Genomic DNA, 17545 nt, shown 5'->3' on the forward strand with positions numbered 1-17545 from the left:
CATTCCTTTGTCCAAGTGAGTGCTGCCACCTCAGGGTTTTTGCTATAATTTGAAGTGTATTGCTGCTGCTGCTAAGTCACTTCAGTCGTGTCCGACTCTGTGAGACCCCATAGACGGCAGCCCACCAGGCTCCCCCGTCCCTGGGATTCTCCAGGCAAGAATACTGGAGTGGGTTGCCATTTCCTTCTCCAATGCATGAAAGTGAAAAGTGAAAGTGAAGTCGCTCAGTCATGTCCAACCCTCAGTGACCCCATGGACTGTAGCCTTCCAGACTCCTCTGTCCATGGGATTTTCCAGGCAAGAGTACTGGAGTGGGGTGCCATTGCCTTCTCCATTGAAGTGTATTAGTGTCCTCCAAAGAAACAGAACAAATAGGATAGATAGATAGACAGATATATGAAGATATTTATGAAAAGGATTGTCTCAGGCACCTGTCAGTTCAGTTCAGTGGCTCAGTTGTGTCCGACTTTCTGTGACCCTATGGACTGTAGCACGCCAGGCTTCCCTGTCCTTCGCCATCTCCTGGAGCTTGATCAAACTCCATGTCTATTGAGTTGGTGATGCTATCCAACCATTTCATCCTCTGTCATCCACTTCTCCTCTTGCCTTCAATCTTTCCCAGCATCAGGGTCTTTTCCAGTGAACCAGTTCTTCACCTCAGGAGGCCAATAAAGAAATCCCATTATCTATGGTCTGCAAGCTGGAGAAACAAGAAATCTAGTGGCATAACTCAGTCTGAGTCCAAATGCCCAAGAACCAAGGGAGTCACTGATGGAATTCCCAGTCTAAGGTTAAAGGCCTGGAAACCAGGGGCCACCAATGTAAGTATCAGAGTCCAAAAGTCCAAGAACCAGGGACTTTGATGTTCAGGGGCAAGAGAAGATGACTTCCCAGCTAAAAAGAAAGGGAGAGAATTCGCTCTTCCTTCACGTTTTGTTCCATTCAGGCCCCAAGAGATTGTCTGATGCCTGCCCACATTGGTGAGGGTGGAGGTTTTCCCTCAGTCAAAAAATCAAAAGCTAAGCTCTCCCAAAAACACCTTCACAGACACATCCAGAAATAATGTTACATCAGCTATCTGGACAACCTTTAGCCCAATCAAGTTGACATATAAAATTAACCATCTTTAGCAGAGAGCTAAAAGTAGGATGAACTGATTAGGAATTGTCTGGGTGAGCAGAGTTCTGAAATTCCATGCCCCCAAAATTAAAAATAATTCCAAAATGAGGTTAAATCTAGAGAAGAAGTCCTTTTCCAATTTGGTCAAGACTCTAAAACACCTTTTGTGCCCTTATGGATCATTGGTTACCACCCCTGGGAAATGCTATGCCTAGTGGCAGCAAGTGCCCCCAAAGAATGCAGCCTGGCATGCCTGGCAAAAGCTGTGCTAACTGACAAAGCAGGCATGGTGGGTCAGCAGAAGCAGGCTTGTATATGTGAGTCTCTGTGAGTCACCCTGAGAGCTTCAAGAAACCTCTTTGGGTAAAGGAGAATTTCTTTGTATGAAACTCTTAGCAGATGGGGGCAGCTTACCCCTGGAGTCCTATCTGTAGGGTTTCTATGACCTCTTTTATATCCACAGCTGACAGGACTTGGTAAAATTCAAGCTACTGCCATCGAGCAGTTTGGAACTAAAATGCTGCAGGGTAGGCTTCAGTTCTGGCAGAAGAATTCCACTACCATTCACCAGCACAGGATCTTTGGGAAGTCATGAGTCCTCTTGGATTTCCTCCTCCCTATTTGGGGAGTCATCCTCCATTCTGTGATGAGACTCATGAGAGCTTTGGTTGAAGTCAGTGAAGAGGACTAGAGACAGCAGATGCAACCTCACCCCAGGCAGCTGCCAGATTGACTGCGGACTAACTTTGATGTAGGGCTGAGCTCTGCTGTGCATTCATTCATGATTTCAGGACAATAATGAACAATGGGCTTTTTACTGAAGTCAAAGGAGGAAGACGAGCATTGGCTTTACATCACTCATTGCACAGTGCATGTATGACTGCGTCTGATCCTTTGGAACCCTGTGAACCATAGCCCGCTAGCCTCCTCGTCCATGAGATTCTCCAGGCAAGAACAGTGGCCCTCCTGCCCTCCTCCAGGAGATCTTCCTGGCCCAGGGATTGAACCCTCATCTTATGTCTCCTACATTGGCAGGCGGGTTCTTTACCACTGGTGTCACCTGAGAAGCCCTCATTGCACAGAAGATGACCTCACACTGCTCCACCCAATGTTGCCCATTCTCCCCAAGACTTTCCTGCTCATTCTGTCAAGAGAGTCTTCTGCAGGACAGCTTCCCCTCCCAACTTTCTTTTCTCTTCCCACGTGAATCTGGTCCAAGCTTGTTTCTCTCCCAGTGAGTTTACCAAAGCCTCTTTTACAAAGCCAGTCTAATCAGGTCTGCTGCTAAACAAATACCATGTGGAACAAAAATGCCATGTGGAACTAAAACCCCTGGCACATAGTAAATGCTCAGTACATAGGCTCTTCCTTCCCTTCCTCCTTGATACTCTTTGGATGTGAAATGAGGAAGGAGTGGGCATCAGAAGTAATGTAGCAAAATAGGAAATGCTACTGAGTTAGCTTCCTCATCTTGAGAGGACAGAAGTCAGCACCAAAAAGCCACAGGTTTGTCTATTCAGGGGCATTGGAGCGTCAGAGAAAACAGTAGAATTGTAGCCAGACCTGGCTCTCTCACTTCCAGCTGAGTGACCTTGTGAGACTGTGTTTACAACCCAGGACATCAAGTTTCTCATCTGAAATTGAGTGAGATTAAGGGGTGAAAGATAAAGGACCACCACCACTTTTAAGCCTCACAACAACAAAATGAGTTATTAAAGGACAATAACTCATTTTGTTGTGAGGCTTAAAAGTGGTGGTGGGTGGGAAAGCGTGCGGTAAACTGGATGCAAATTGAGGCTGGCTTCATGATTTCACATCCTCCATTAGGAATCAGAACGCCAAATTTAATAGTTACAGCCTTCTGAAGAGATCTAAATTTAACACCTGGTCTTGCCATTTATGAATCACACAACTTTGGATAAATGACCTTCTCTCTCTGAGCCTCAGTCTCTTTATGTGTAAAATGACAGTAGGGAGGATGGAATGGGTGTGGGTGAGCAAAGTGAGGATAATTGCTGCTCTAAGTTTGTTCTAAGAATTGAATGAAATATGGAGATAAATATAAAGACTAAGCCCAAGGCTTCTTCCTTTCAGGCAGAATGGCTTCAGTTTAATAAACCTGGCTCTGTGTGTGTGTGTGTGTGTGCGTGTGTGTGTGTGTGTGCATGTGTGTGTGTGTGTGTGTGTGTACGCACGCGCTCAGTTGTATCTGACTCTTTGTGACCCCCATGGACTGTAGCCCACCAGGCTTCTCTGTACATGGGATTTTCCAGGCAAGAATACTGGAGTGGGTTGCCATTTCCTACTCCGGGAGATCTTCCTGACCCAGGGACTGAACCCACATCTCTTGTGCCTCCTGCACTGGCAGGCAGGTTCTTTACTACTAACCCACCTAGGAAGCCAATAAATACCTGGTTGAGGGACTGCTTTTCTTATACTTTACCAAACTAAGAAGGCTTTTCACTCTGTCAGCTTGTTTTAAACTTCAAGAATTTGGTTAATTCTCTCTCTCTCTCAATTAATTTAAAATTTTACTCTATTGTTATAAAATAATGAGAACTCATTTCAGAAAATTTGAAATAAAAACAAATCGTTATAATTCAACTGCTTGTTCAGTTAATGTTTATCAGTTGTCTTCCACAAATCCAGCTCTTACGCACCATAGTGCTCCACAAGACAGAGAGGCCAGACAGGTCTCTGCTCTCTGGAGCTGACTTTCGAGCTCAGAAACAACCAACAATAAATAAACAAGAGAATATTAGGTAGTGATGTGCTGTGATGAAAATAAAATAGAGAAATGTGACACCTCTCACCGCTGCCAGAGACCCAGCACTCTAGATGAAGGACTCAGGAAAGACCTTCTTGGGAGGGGTAATATTTGAACTGAAACCTGAATGAAGGGAGGGAAAGTGTGTGAAAAATCTGGGCAAAGAGGGCTTGAGGCAGAGAATGCAGCAAAGGCCAGTGTTCTAAAAGGGAAAGAGTGTTATGTGTATGAAGAACATAAAAAGCCCGTGGACCTGGAGTGTATTGAGCATACAGACAATGATGTGGGAAGAAGTTGGAATAGAGGTGGGGACTAAATTAGAGCACCTTGTGGGCTTTAGAAAGAGGCTTGGGTTTGATTCAAACAATGGCTAATGGAATGTTCACACATCTACAACATCCCACCAAGGAGGCAAAACCATGGGAGGCAAGACTGGAAGAAGGAAGCCCAGCAGAAAAACTATTGCAATCGTCCAGGCAGCGGGCAGATGCGGCCTGGGTGGTAGCGGAGCTGGAGGAGAAGGAGAGACATAGGCAGGCTGGAATGTGTCTGGGAGGAAGAGTCATCAGGCTTGTTGACGGATTGGTTTTGGGGGTTCAGGGAACAGGGAGAATCAGCCTTGACATCCAGTTCTAAGCTAAGCCACTTGCTTGGTGGGGAGGCCAGAAACAGGCATATTTGTAAGGAGTAGGAGGACAAAGGGGAACTGGCAGAAGGAATTGGGAGGTCTAATCTGACAATGCTACTTTTAGAATGCCAATTAGACACCCAAGTGGACATTCCAGAGGTGCAGTGCGTGTTTGAGTATCAAGTTCAAGGATGCATAGAGACCAGAGATATGAAATTGGGAGTCACTGTCATGCGACTGACACTGAAGAAAAGAGTACATGTGTAGAAAAGAGGGCCCCCCCACCCCCCAGAGGGCCTTGTGGTCTTCCAGCATTGAGAGATGGAGGAGGAGAGAAGGAAGGAGCTGAAAAGAGACTGAAAATGAGTCACCCTTGAACAAGGAGGGGATCCCAAGAGAGTATGCAGTCATAGAAGCTGGGAAAGAAAGAAGGGAGGAAATGAGTCAGATGCTTCAAGAAACTAAGGCAAACACAAGAAACTGGCCATTGCCTTGGGCAACATGGAAGGGCACCAGTGGCCTGGGCAGCGTACGCTCCTTGTTCTATTGAAAGCAAGCATTTGAGGTCACAGGACAGCTCATAAACTGTGAATGCTGTGAATGCTGTCCCAGTGCACCCGGCCCTTTTCCTGCAAGCCACTGGGGAGAGAAGTGACCTTAGGAAAGCCTCATGGGCTCTCATGCTCACAAGGACCCCTCATGGGGTCCTTCCGTCATTCCTCCCACAGAAGCCCCACTCTGGGACTTTCTGGCATTTTCTAAGCCTGTGGGGCAGAAGAAGTCTCACTCAGAAAAAGTGATTACCAGACATCTCTCCAAAGAAGACATACAGATGGCTAACAAATACATGAAAAGATGCTCAACATCACTCATTATCAGAGAAATGCAAATTAAAACCACTCATGCCATCTCACGCCAGTCAGACTGGCTGCTATCCAAAAGTCTACAAGCAATAAATGCTGGAGACGGTGTGGAGAAAAGGGAACCCTCTGACACTGTTGGTGGGAATGCAAACTAATACAGCCTCTATGGAGAACAATGTGGAAATTCCTTAAAAAACTGGAAATAGAACTGCCTTATGACCCAGCAGTCCCACTGCTGGGCATACACACTGAGGAAACCAGAAGGGAAAGGGACACGTGTACCCCAATGTTCATCGCAGCACTGTTTATAATAGCCAGGACATGGAAGCAACCTAGATGTCCATCAGCAGATGAATGGATAAGAAAGCTGTGGTACATATACACAATGGAGTATTACTCAGTCATTAAAAAGAATGCATTTGAATCAGTTCTAATGAGGTGGATGAAACTGGAGCCTATTATACAGAGTGAAGTAAGTCAGAGAGAAAAACACCAATATAGTATACTAATGCATATATATGGAATTTAGAAAGATGGTAATGATAACCCTGTATGCGAGACAGCAAAAGAGACACAGATGTACAGAACAGTCTTTTGGACTCTGTGGGAGAGGGAGAGGGTGGGATGATTTGGGAGAATGGCATTGAAACATGTATAATATCATATAAGAAATGAATCGCCAGTCCAGGTTCAATGCAGGATACAGGATGCTTGGGGCTGGTGCACTGGAATGACCCAGAGGGATGGTATGGGGAGGGAGGTGGGAGGGGGGTTCAGGATAGGGAACACGTGTATACCTGTGGCAAATTCATGTTGATGTACGGCAAAACCAATACAATATTGTAAAGTAATTAGCCTCCAATTAAAATAAATTTATAATAAAAAAAGAAAAAGTGATTACTTATTTCTGGCTGAAGTTATATTTTTGTATGAAATTCCAAGACTTTCTTGAATGTTGTCCATTTACTGAAAAAAAGCAACGTACAATGAGTATTTCCCTAAAGATCTCAGGCATCCTGTTTCTATTTGTGATCTGCCAACAATATCATACAATTTTTCAAAGCTTGGAGGTTAAATACCACTTAGAGTCTGATTCTAAGAAGTTATTAACTTGGGAAAACATTAGAATTGAACTTCTTGGAAATACTTAATATATAAATGCTGATACAGAATCTTGATTTTATAATCATAAAGCAAAGTGTGTTTCTATGAATCATATGAAATTGTGAAATCTAGAGCCCATGAAAGTTAGTTGCATTAACTAAAACTGCTAATATCGTATATTGGACCATAAATACTTTCTTTCCAAGAAAAAATTAAGTACCTAAACCTTAGGAAAAGAGGATTTTTCTGTAGCCATGGTAACGAGTGGCCATAGGATCGATTTAAAATCTGTTCAATTAATCAATGACAACTTGCTTCAGTGAATCTACTTTTGCAAACAGTCAGCTTTCCTTCTGAAATTCAGTCAAACTGGGACAAACTCATGCCAGAAAATGATGTCTTTGAGTGAAACATATCAACAACTATCAACTTCAAGTAATTATACTTCTATAAACAATATCAACTGATATGAGTTTTCTAAAAGTCAACCAATCCCATTTTTCCTTTTTATATTTTGCTTTTTGTTTTTTAGTTTTTTGAGAAATGTCCAAAGTTTTCCACAGTTACTGCACCAGTTTACATTTCCACCAACAATGTACAAGGGTTCCCTCTTCTCCACATTCTCCCCAATATTTGTTATTTGTGTTCTTGTTAATGATAGCCATTCTGACAGGTATGAAGTGATATGTCATTATGGTATATACTCCAAAAAAACCAGAAACACTAATTGAAAAAGTTATATGCACCCCAATGTTCATAGCAGCAGTATTTATAATGGCCAAGACATGGAACCAACCTAAGTGTCCATCAGCATATGAACAGATAAAGAAGATGTGGTGTGCATGCATATATATATAATATTAGTGCATCATGTTATCATGCATATATATATATACATAAAATGTATATTATATATATATACTCAAAATGTATATATATAACAGAATGTATGTATATAATATATATAAGGAATACCACTCAACCATAAACCAGAGTGGAATTTTGCCATTTGCAGCAACATGGACAGAGTTGGAGGGCGTTATGCTAAGTGAAATAAGTCAGACAGAGACAGATAAATACTGTATGATATAATTTGTATGGAGAATATTAAAAACACAGTAAACTAGTGAAAAGAACAAAACAGAAGCAGACTCACATTCACAGAAAACAAACCAGTGGTTACCACAAGGGAGAGGGAACAGGGAGGGGCAAGATAGAGGTAAGGGATTAAGAGGTGCAAACAATTATGCATAAAATATGTAAAAATAAAACGACTATGTTCAAAATATTATGTATAAAGTAAAATAGGTACAAACTATTATGTGTAAGAGGCAAAACTTACGTATAAGCTACGATGAAAAAAGAAAATTACAGCATCACTAATTATTAGAGAAACACAAGTCAGAACTACCGGAGATATCACTTCACACCAGTGAGAATGGCCATCGCCAGAAAGCCTGCAGACAGTACCTTCTGGAGAGGGTGTGGAGAAAAGGGGACACTCCAGGACTGTTGGTGGGAATGTAAGTTGCTACAGTCACTATGGAGAACAGGATGAAGGTTCCTTAAAAAACTAAAAATAGAACTACCGTATGACCCAGCAGTTCTCCTCCCAGGCACATACCCAGACAAAACCACACTTCAAAAGGACGCACGCACCCCAGTGTTTGTTGCAGCGCTGTTCACGACAGCCAGGACATGGAAGCGACGTAAATGTCCGTGAACAGAGGAACAGATAAAGAAGAGGTACATATATGCAGTGGAAGATTACTCGGCCATAAAAAGAACAAAATAATGCCATTTGCAGTAACATGGGTAGACCTAGAGATTGTCATACTGAGTGAAGTAAGTCAGACACAGAAAGACAAATATCATTTGCTATCACTTATACGTGGAATCTAAAAAAACAGGTACAAGTGAACTTATCTACAAAATAGAAGTAGAGTCATGGATGTAGCAAACAAACTTACAGTTATCGGGGGATAAGGCAGGGGAGGGATATATTGGGAGATGGGGACTGATATATATACAATGGCACCCACTCCAGTACTGTTGCCTGGAAAATCCCATGGATGGAGGAGCCTGGTAGGCTGCAGTCCATGGGGTCGCTAAGAGTCAGACAGGACTGAGCAACTTCACTTTCACTTTCCACTTTCATGCATTGGAGAAGGAAATGGCAACCCACTCCAGTGTTCTTGCCTGGAGAATCCCATGGACGGAGAAGCCTGGTAGGCTGCAGTCCATGGGGTCGCACAGAGTCGGACATGACTGAAGTGACTTAGCATCAGACTTAGCAGCATGGATCTTCCCTAGTGGCTCAGACAGTAAAGAATCTGTCTGCAATGCAGGAGACCTGGGTTTGATTCCTGGGTCAGGAAGATTCCCCTGGAAAAGGGAATGGCTACCCACTCCAGTATTCTTGCCTGGAGAATTCCACAGACAAGAGGAGCCTGGAAGGCTACAGTCCTTCGGGTCGCAAAGAGTCAGACAAGACTGAACAACTAACATACCCAGGATATAGAAAGTAAATAACTAATAAGAACCTGCTGTATAGCACAGGAAAGTGTACTCAGTACTCTGTAGTGGCCAATATGGGAAAAGAATCTAAAAAAGAGTGGGCGTATGTACAGGTGTAACTGATTCACTTTGCTGCGTACCTGAAACTGATGCAACATTGTAAATCAACTAGACTCCCCTACATTTTTAAAGGCTCTCAAAAATAAAATGTTATAAGCACACAGTGTACAACACACAGTCAATAACTATAAATGAAATATAACCTGTAAAAATTATGAATCACTATGTTGGACCCCTGTAACTTACATAATATTGTGCATCAACTATGTGAAAAAGTGAAAGTGTTAGTCACTCAGTTGTGGATTGAACCCAGGTCTCCTGCATTGCAGGCAGATGCTTTAACCTCTGAGTCACCAGGAAACTGTATTTTGATTTAAAAAAAGTCAGCCAGTCTCTTCAATACATGCTTCCCCAAAGCCTTGTACAAAATCAGGAGTCTGCTCTGCTCAGAGAACTGCGTGACCAGGATGGCTGCCCTTACTCCAGTAAGCAGTAAATCCAGCTTTGACTTTTCATGTCAGGTACTGAGTGATAGAATAAATAAATACTCAGGACTGATTTCCTTTAGGATGGACTGGTTGAATCTCTGTGCAGTCCAAAGGACTCTAAAAAGTCTTCTCCAACACCACAGTTTGAAGGCATCAATTCTTCGGCACTCAGCTTTCTTTACAGTCCAACTCTCACATCCATACATGACTACTGGAAAAACCACAGTTTTGACTATATGACCTTTGTGAACAAAGTAATGTCTCTGCCTTTTAATACTCTGTCTAGGTTTGTCATAGCTTTTCTTCCAAGGACCAAGTGTCTTTTAATTTCATGGCTGCAGTCACCATCCATAGTGATTTTGGAGCCCAAGAAAATAAAGTCTGTCACTGTTTCCATTGTTTCCCCATCTATTTGCCCTGGAGTGATGGGAACGGATGCCATGATCTTCGTTTTTTTGAATGTTGAGTTTTAAATGTTGGGAAGATCAATTAATCCAGTTATTCATCAAACCTTTCTTTATTGTCTTTTTAGGTGCCTGAACTGTGCGGGCTGAACTGAACGGGGCTGGGGACACAAAGAAAAACAGTATTCAGTTCCTTTCCTAGAGGAACTCTCATACCAGGAAACACATGGAATTCAGTGTAATAACCACAGGACCAGAAGATCAACCTAGGGTTACAGGAGCCAAGAGGAAGAACTAAGAAACTCTGTTTCGGAGTGGAAGGCCAGGGAAGCAATCCAAAGATGATGTTCAGGTTGAGGTTTCAATACATATGAGTTTTCCAGATAAAGGTCAGGGAGAAAGTGTTCCAGGTGAAGGGAACACCATGGGCAAAATCCCGGAGACAGGAGACTCCAGACTGAGATGGGGAGAAGTACTGTGCACTTGAGCATTCTTGGGAAAGAGAGATGAGCATGGAGGGGCCAGGTCTGTAAAGGTCCCTCATGCTGTATCTGGGAGCTTGGTTTAACCTCGTTTACCTCAGTCTTCTCATTGATAAAATGGGATTATAGTGTTACCTACCTCTCACAAGTGGGGTGAAGATTAAAAAATAAGGTGCATGAATATGAGCGTTTGGGACAGCTTATACATCCAGGCAAGAATGTATATGATTCTGATTAAACTTTGTCTTGAAGACTTCAAGGCACAAGGGAACGAATTGATGCCAAGATTACATTTGTGTTTTAAGAGCTCTCAGAGTCATTGTAGGGAAGCTAAAAAGAATTGTGAACAATTTTCCTTTGAAATATTCAGGAAAAAATAACAACAATAAGGGCAGCTAAATAGTTGCTGAGCCTTAACTGAGTACCAGGCATGTCTTCTTCTGGTAACACGCATGACATGCTTTGACTGGTTAATTCCAACAGCCCTACAGGGTCAGTGCTACTATCATTTCCATTCAAGGGGCAGATTCTTCACAAGTGGAGCCATCCAAGGGAGCGCCAAGCCAATGTGATAACCTGAGTTTGGAGATAGTCTGTGTTTTCTTAGCTTGTGCTAGAAAGTGCACCGGCTTGTTTGCACACTATTGAGTTCAGCTGACATCTCCTCCACAGCAAGACTTTCTCAGTGAAGAAATATTATTGTGACTGATACGCTGGTACAAACTCCTTATCTAGCCACAGGGGCAACACTGTGAATAGCAGTGGATGAAAGAGATCAGGGCAAGTAACAGAACCTTCATTTACTCATTTGTTCAAGAACACACGCTCCTGAGCATCGTTGCCGCATGCCAGTGGATGCCATTCCTGCTCTTACAGAGCTTCTAGCGATGATAGCTATGCATGCAAAGTACCAGCTATCTGCCAGGTACTGTTCTAAGCACTCTGTTTCCAAAGACTCACTTAATACTCCTGACCAATGTATGAGGAAGGTAGTATTATTACAGCCATTTCACAGAGATAAAACTGAAGCAAAGTTGTCTTGCCAAAGTCACACGGTAAATAGCAAAGCTGGGGTTTGAACCCAGGGAGTGTAGCTCCAGTAACTATACTCTGAACAACAGCTGCACCACGTCATGATCTAGGGTAGCAGATCCTAAACTATGGTCTGAAATCCGTGGCCATCTATCCCACCCACTGTAGCTTGTGCTAGGAAGTGTGCCAGATCACCTGTGCACATTGTTTAGGGCCGTGGACAATAGTCCACTTGCTATGGAGAATACTCCATAGCAAGACTTTCTCCACAAAAGCAGTATTCTTGTGATTGGCATTCTGGTGCAAATTCCTTGTCCGATCACAGGTCCGCACTAAGTAGCGATGGATGAAGGGCTACACAAATCACCATGCTAATAAATTTGTAACTGTTATTAAGATCAGTCTTAGAAGAGAAACAGGCAGGGAACTGGGAAAGAGTGCACCAGGGTAGCCCTTTCCTCCTTGGAGCAGGACAGGGGGGTCATGAAAGCATCCCAGAGACCCGTGGGATGAGGAAGACTTCTGTAGGTTGAAGCGAAGGGATGGAGGGGTGCTGGGGAAGGATGGTCAGGCAGATGTGAGGCTGTTATGGAGAAGACTCTGGCAGGTTTGAGAACTGCAGAAAGAATTCTGTGAGTTCCTAGATTTGTTCTACCTTTAATGGGAGGCAGGCGTTAATAGCGGAGAAGGCAATGGCACCCCACTCCAGTACTCTTGCCTGGAAAATCCCATGGATGGAGGAGCCTGGTAGCCTGCAGTCCATGGGGTCGCTAAGAGTCGGACACGACTGAGCGACTTCACTTTCACTTTTCACTTTCATGCACTGGAGAAGGACATGGCAACCCACTCCAGTGTTCTTGCCTGGAGAATCCCAGGGACGGGGGATTCTGGTGGCTGCCGTCTATGGGGTCACACAGAGTTGGACACGACTGAAGTGACTTAGCATAGCATAGGCGTTAATAGAAGCATAACTGGATTTTGAGTTCCTCCCTTGTTAGTGATGCAACATGTTTTTTCACCTCACTTTGGAATAGGATGTCTCTTGTCATGAGGCCTTGGCAGAATATGTCCATTTCAAAAGAAAGATACCTAAAATACCAAGAGAATTTTCTGGGACAGGAGAGTGGAGTCAGGGATGTCTTTCCAGAGAAGGGAATGTTGGAGATAGCTCTTGAAGGATACATATGAACTTACCAAGTGGAGAATGAGAGAAAGGCCATTCCTGATGGCAGGAAAACACATGTGCAAAGGCAGAGAGGTGTGAGGAGAGCTTGACATTTAGCCAGATTGAGTAGAATAAAGAGGAACTGAGGCCAACCCAAGTGAACTCAAAACTAGACCGATGACTTTGGCTACGTATCTCAATGTGAGCTCCTCAACTGGGCCACCTGTTCCTGAAGCCAGTGGCTGTCCAGCTTTAGAAAACATAACAGTCCCCCAAGAGCTTTTTAAAAATGCAGACCCTCAGGCCTCCCAGGAGAGACTGACTCAAGGAGGTCTGGGATGGGGCCCAGGATCCTGGTGCAGGTGGTCTGCGGGCCTCATGCCCCACGCAATACACAGGGCCTGGCATACAGCTGGTGCTCAGTAAAGGTAAGGTTTCAGGTAATGAACATGTTAGTCACTCAGTCGTGTCCAACTCTTTGTGACCCCATGGACTGTAGTCCACCAGGCTCCTCCGTCCATGAAATTTGCCAGGCAAGAATACTGGAGTGGGTTGTCATTCCCATCTCCAGGGTATCTTCCTGACCCAGGGATCAAACCTGGATCTCCTGCATTGCAGGCAGATTCTTTACCATCTGAGCCACCAGGGAAGTCCAAGTAATGAATGAAGGAGTCCAATTAATCCACTTCTATGCAGCTTGCCCCACAAGAATGCTCTCAGAAGTAACACAAGGCTGCCTAAAACATCTCAACCCTTTTCACAACACAGGTGGATTTTACACAATCCACCTCACAGAGGATTCTGCATAGAAGTGAAGGGCTCAGAGACATCTGCCCAACCTGGGAACATTAGTCAGATCTGATGAGAGTGGTGCAGGCAGAAAGCCTCCCCAAGGACAAATCCTACGGTTATTTTAAGTTTCTCTGCATCGTCATTGTGGCAGTCAGAAGGAGCTGGGAAAAACTGAAAGAAAACCACTTGCAATTCTTTGCAAAAAGCAATATGGTACCCGATTTGACACCAAGCTAGGAAAAGAGCACAGGGCTTTGGGGTCAAATATCCCTGGATTTTAGTCCTGGCGAGTCATACATCTCTGACCTCGGTTTCTTTAATTGTGGAATGGAAATCACATTCCTGGGAGGATCGCTGTATGAATTCATTGAGAGGCAGGGGTTACAATTGCTTAGACACTTGCCACCAGCAGAGGAAGTGATGGGGGGTCAGCCACCATCACCTCACTTGGGCAGAGATGTGAAAGCAGGCAGGGGAGTGGGGATAAGGGAAGAGACTATCTCTGATTGGAAGCTGTTGGTGTAGGGAGGCTGGAGGTGGGCTAACTAGACTGAGGTCCCTGAGATGATGGTTTGGGGAGCATATTTGGCATTCCCTGGTTGGTTCTGAATTGGAAGCAGGCTCTAAAATAGGGAAGCCCAGAGTCATTGATCAAGTCCCGACTGTTCTGGGAAGGTCGCTAGAGGTGCTTTGGTTTGGCTTCTTGGATGCTGCAGAGGCTGGGGGTGTGAACTCTACAGCCCCGATCTGGCTCATCTGCATCTTCACTGTCACTGAGCATTTACGGCAGAGACACTGACTGCGGGTATCGGCCACGCTCCAGGCACTGAGCACTCAGCTGCGACCAGGACAGGTCAGACTTCCTGCCCTCCCGGGGTTGCTCTCAGGGTCCCCTGCGTTGGGCTAAGTGGGCCACTTCCATAGCCCTGGGGACCCACCACCTCCGTCCAAGCATACCTCCTTTTTCATAGCTGTGGTGGCTGCCATGGAGGGGGTTCAATTCATTCCAAATTCCTGCTTCTTGAGATTCTGAGTATTCTTCCAGTGATCACAGGCCCCATGTTATTCCCATGGCCAGGCCTCAGCCAACAGCAGGCTCTCTTGCCTCTACTGAGCATCAGTCTTCATCAGTCCTTAACATCAAGGATGGACGAATGCCCACCACCGAGCCCGTCATGCAATGCAGACCCTTCCCGTTTCGTTGTCCCAGTTGTCATTTGTCTCGTCCCCCACTGGTGCCAGGGCCATGAGCAAGGTCTATGGTCACAACCAGGAGAAGCCTGTTTGTGTCTGAGGGCCCATGCAGGCCCTGGCACCCACGCCTGAGCTGAGTTAGCACCCAGGGAAGAGTCATAGGCTCAATGCCATTGTTAGGAAGCACATGCTCCTTCCTCCCAGGAAGCTGAATGCCTCCGCCTGCTGCTCTGCTCAGCTAAGCCTTCACGCGCTTCTCTCCCCACCTCCTCTCTTTCCTGCTCCTTCTTTTCTCTCTTCCCTCTTTCCTCCAGTTTCTTTCAGTAATAGTAGTAGGGACAGGAGCTACTCTGCCTCAAGCATCACTCCTGTGATGCTGTCAACTGGGCCCTGGGAACCCTAGCTTTATGTCCATTTTCTGTCAAGCACATGTGACTTGTCCTTTTAGTACTGAGATGGTAAGTAACAAAGCGGAACATTTTTTAAAAAATCAAATGTATTTGGCCTCCTGTGAACATAAAAAGAAAAGTGAGGTTTTGCCAATATTTTTATTTTGTTGTTGTTCAGTCACTACATCATGTTTGACTCTTTGAGACCCCATGGACTGCAGCACGCCAGGCTTCCCTGTCCTTCACTATCTCCCAGAGTTTAATAAAACTCATTTGCATTGAGTCAATGATTTCATCCAATCATCTTATCCCCTGTCACCCCCTTCGCCTGCCCTCAAACTTTCCCAGGATCAGGGCCTTTCCAAATGAGTCAGCTGTTCAAATCAGGTGGGCAAACTATGGCGCTTCAGCTTCAGCATCACTGCTTTCAATGAATATTCAGGGTTGATTTCCTTTAGAATTGACTGGTTTGGTTTTCTTGCTGTCCAAGACTTTCAAGAATCTTCTCCAGCACCACAGTTTGAAAGCATCAATTTTTGGCACTCAGCCTTTACTTGGTCTAACTCTCACATCACTACATGACTACTGGAAAAACCATAGCTTTGACAAGACGGACCTTTGTAGGCAAAGTGATGTCTCCACTTTTAAATATGCGGTCTAGGTTTGCCATAGCTTTCCTTCCAAGGGTCTTAATTTCATGGCCGCAGTAACTGTCTGCAGTGATTTTGGAGCCCAAGAAAATAAAATCTGCCACTGTTTCCACTTTTTCCACATTTGCCATTTTTATTTCAATAAATTTAGATTTAAGGAGGGGCTGCCTTTACAGACTCACTTACTCAACGTGACAAAAATGGCACTGCAAACAAACCATCAGTAGGAAACTTGTCTGTGCTCCCCACTTGGCTTGTAGACACGCACCTTCTTGCTGTGTTCTCACATGGCAGAGAGACAGACAGGGACCACGGGTCTCATGAGAGCACTAATCCCGTTCCTGAGGACGTCACTCACTGACCTAACCATCTCCCCTCCTCACACGTCACGTAGGGGGTTAGAGCTTCAGTGTATGACTTCTGGGGGGATGCAAGAGTGCAGCCCACTAGAGGTCCCTGTCCTGTAGGCTGTCCCCTCCACGACGCACAGCAGACATCCTGGTATGACTTCTGATCAGAGATGCCGCCTCCAGCCACATCACAGGAGTTCCCCCTCTCATTGACAGCACCTCATTGGGAGAAAATGAACCTTACTGCTTTTCGCCATTGGTTTCTGATAAGTTGACCAGCCTGGTCAGCCATCCCAGAACACTGACCCCAGGCCCACGGCAGGCTTCACATCAAGACGCTCTCTTTAGAACTCACTTTGGGACTGTGAACCTTCTTAATGGAACAAGAATTATCTCAAGTTAAACACAGTGGCCTTTCAAGATGTAAAATTTTCATTTTTTTCTATTTTCAAATTCCTCTGAAAAGCCCCAGAAATGGCACCAACAGAATTCCGGAAACGGAGCTTTTAGGAGCACCTAACTCAGAGGACTCACATACCTTTAGTTTGCAGAGGTGACAGACCACTTCTTTTTTTTTTACTTTTCAGGTTTTTTTAAATTATTATTTTTATTTTATTATTTTTTAAATTTATTTATTTTAATTGGAGGCTAATTACTTTACAATATTGTATTGGTTTTGCCATACACTGACATGAATCCGCCACGGGCACACCACTTCTTATAATGTCCTTCAGTTGAATCAGCTAGAGGAGGGAGCACGGATGAAGAGTCCAGGGTACGACTGACCCGGTGTGGAGGTCTGCACTGCTGTATCCTCATGGGCGGCTTTGGGAATGCTACTTAAACTTGCTAAACCATAATGTCCTCATCTTTAATAGAGATAATATGGCATATACAGTATACTGGGCTTCCCTGGTGGCTCAGATGCATTCAGTATATTACAGTGTATATTACCCAGAGTTGATGCAATATCCAGGTTAAAATGAAATAAAGTGTGTAAAACGCTTGTGTTAAACGTTCAGTTATGTCTGACTCTTTGCTGCCCCATGGACTGTAGCCTTCCAGGCTCCTTTGTCCATGGAATTCGCCAGGCAAGAATACTGGAGTGAGTAACCATCCCCTTCTTCACGGGATCTTCCCAACACAGGAATTGAACCAGGGTCTCTTGCATTGTAGGCAGACTCTTTACCATTTGATCCATCAGGGGAGCCCATAAAACTTTCAGCATATGTTATATATACATCTTATCACAGTTTTGTTAAAAATTGGGGGAAAATCACCCTCTTAGAACAATGCCTGACTTATGGTTATACGTTCAACTAACCATTCAAGCAATGTTATCTGGATGGTATGTTAAAGAGATTTTCATTTTTATTCCAGTGTCTCCTCCAAGATCTGCCTTCTGGGTGTTTGCTTTCCAGAACAGGTATCCATTAAGGGGATTATGCATGGGGAAGGGAGAGAGGGCATACCTCTGAGGGCAGTTTGGGAAGTGAGGAAGGGTCTCTTGCAGACTAAGCAAGTCATGGTGAGCAGTGAAG

Source organism: Bos grunniens, chromosome 10, assembly GCF_055505025.1.
Source record: "Bos grunniens cultivar Pamir isolate PY7600 chromosome 10, Bosgru_T2T1.0, whole genome shotgun sequence".
Lineage (NCBI taxonomy): Eukaryota > Metazoa > Chordata > Mammalia > Artiodactyla > Bovidae > Bos > Bos grunniens.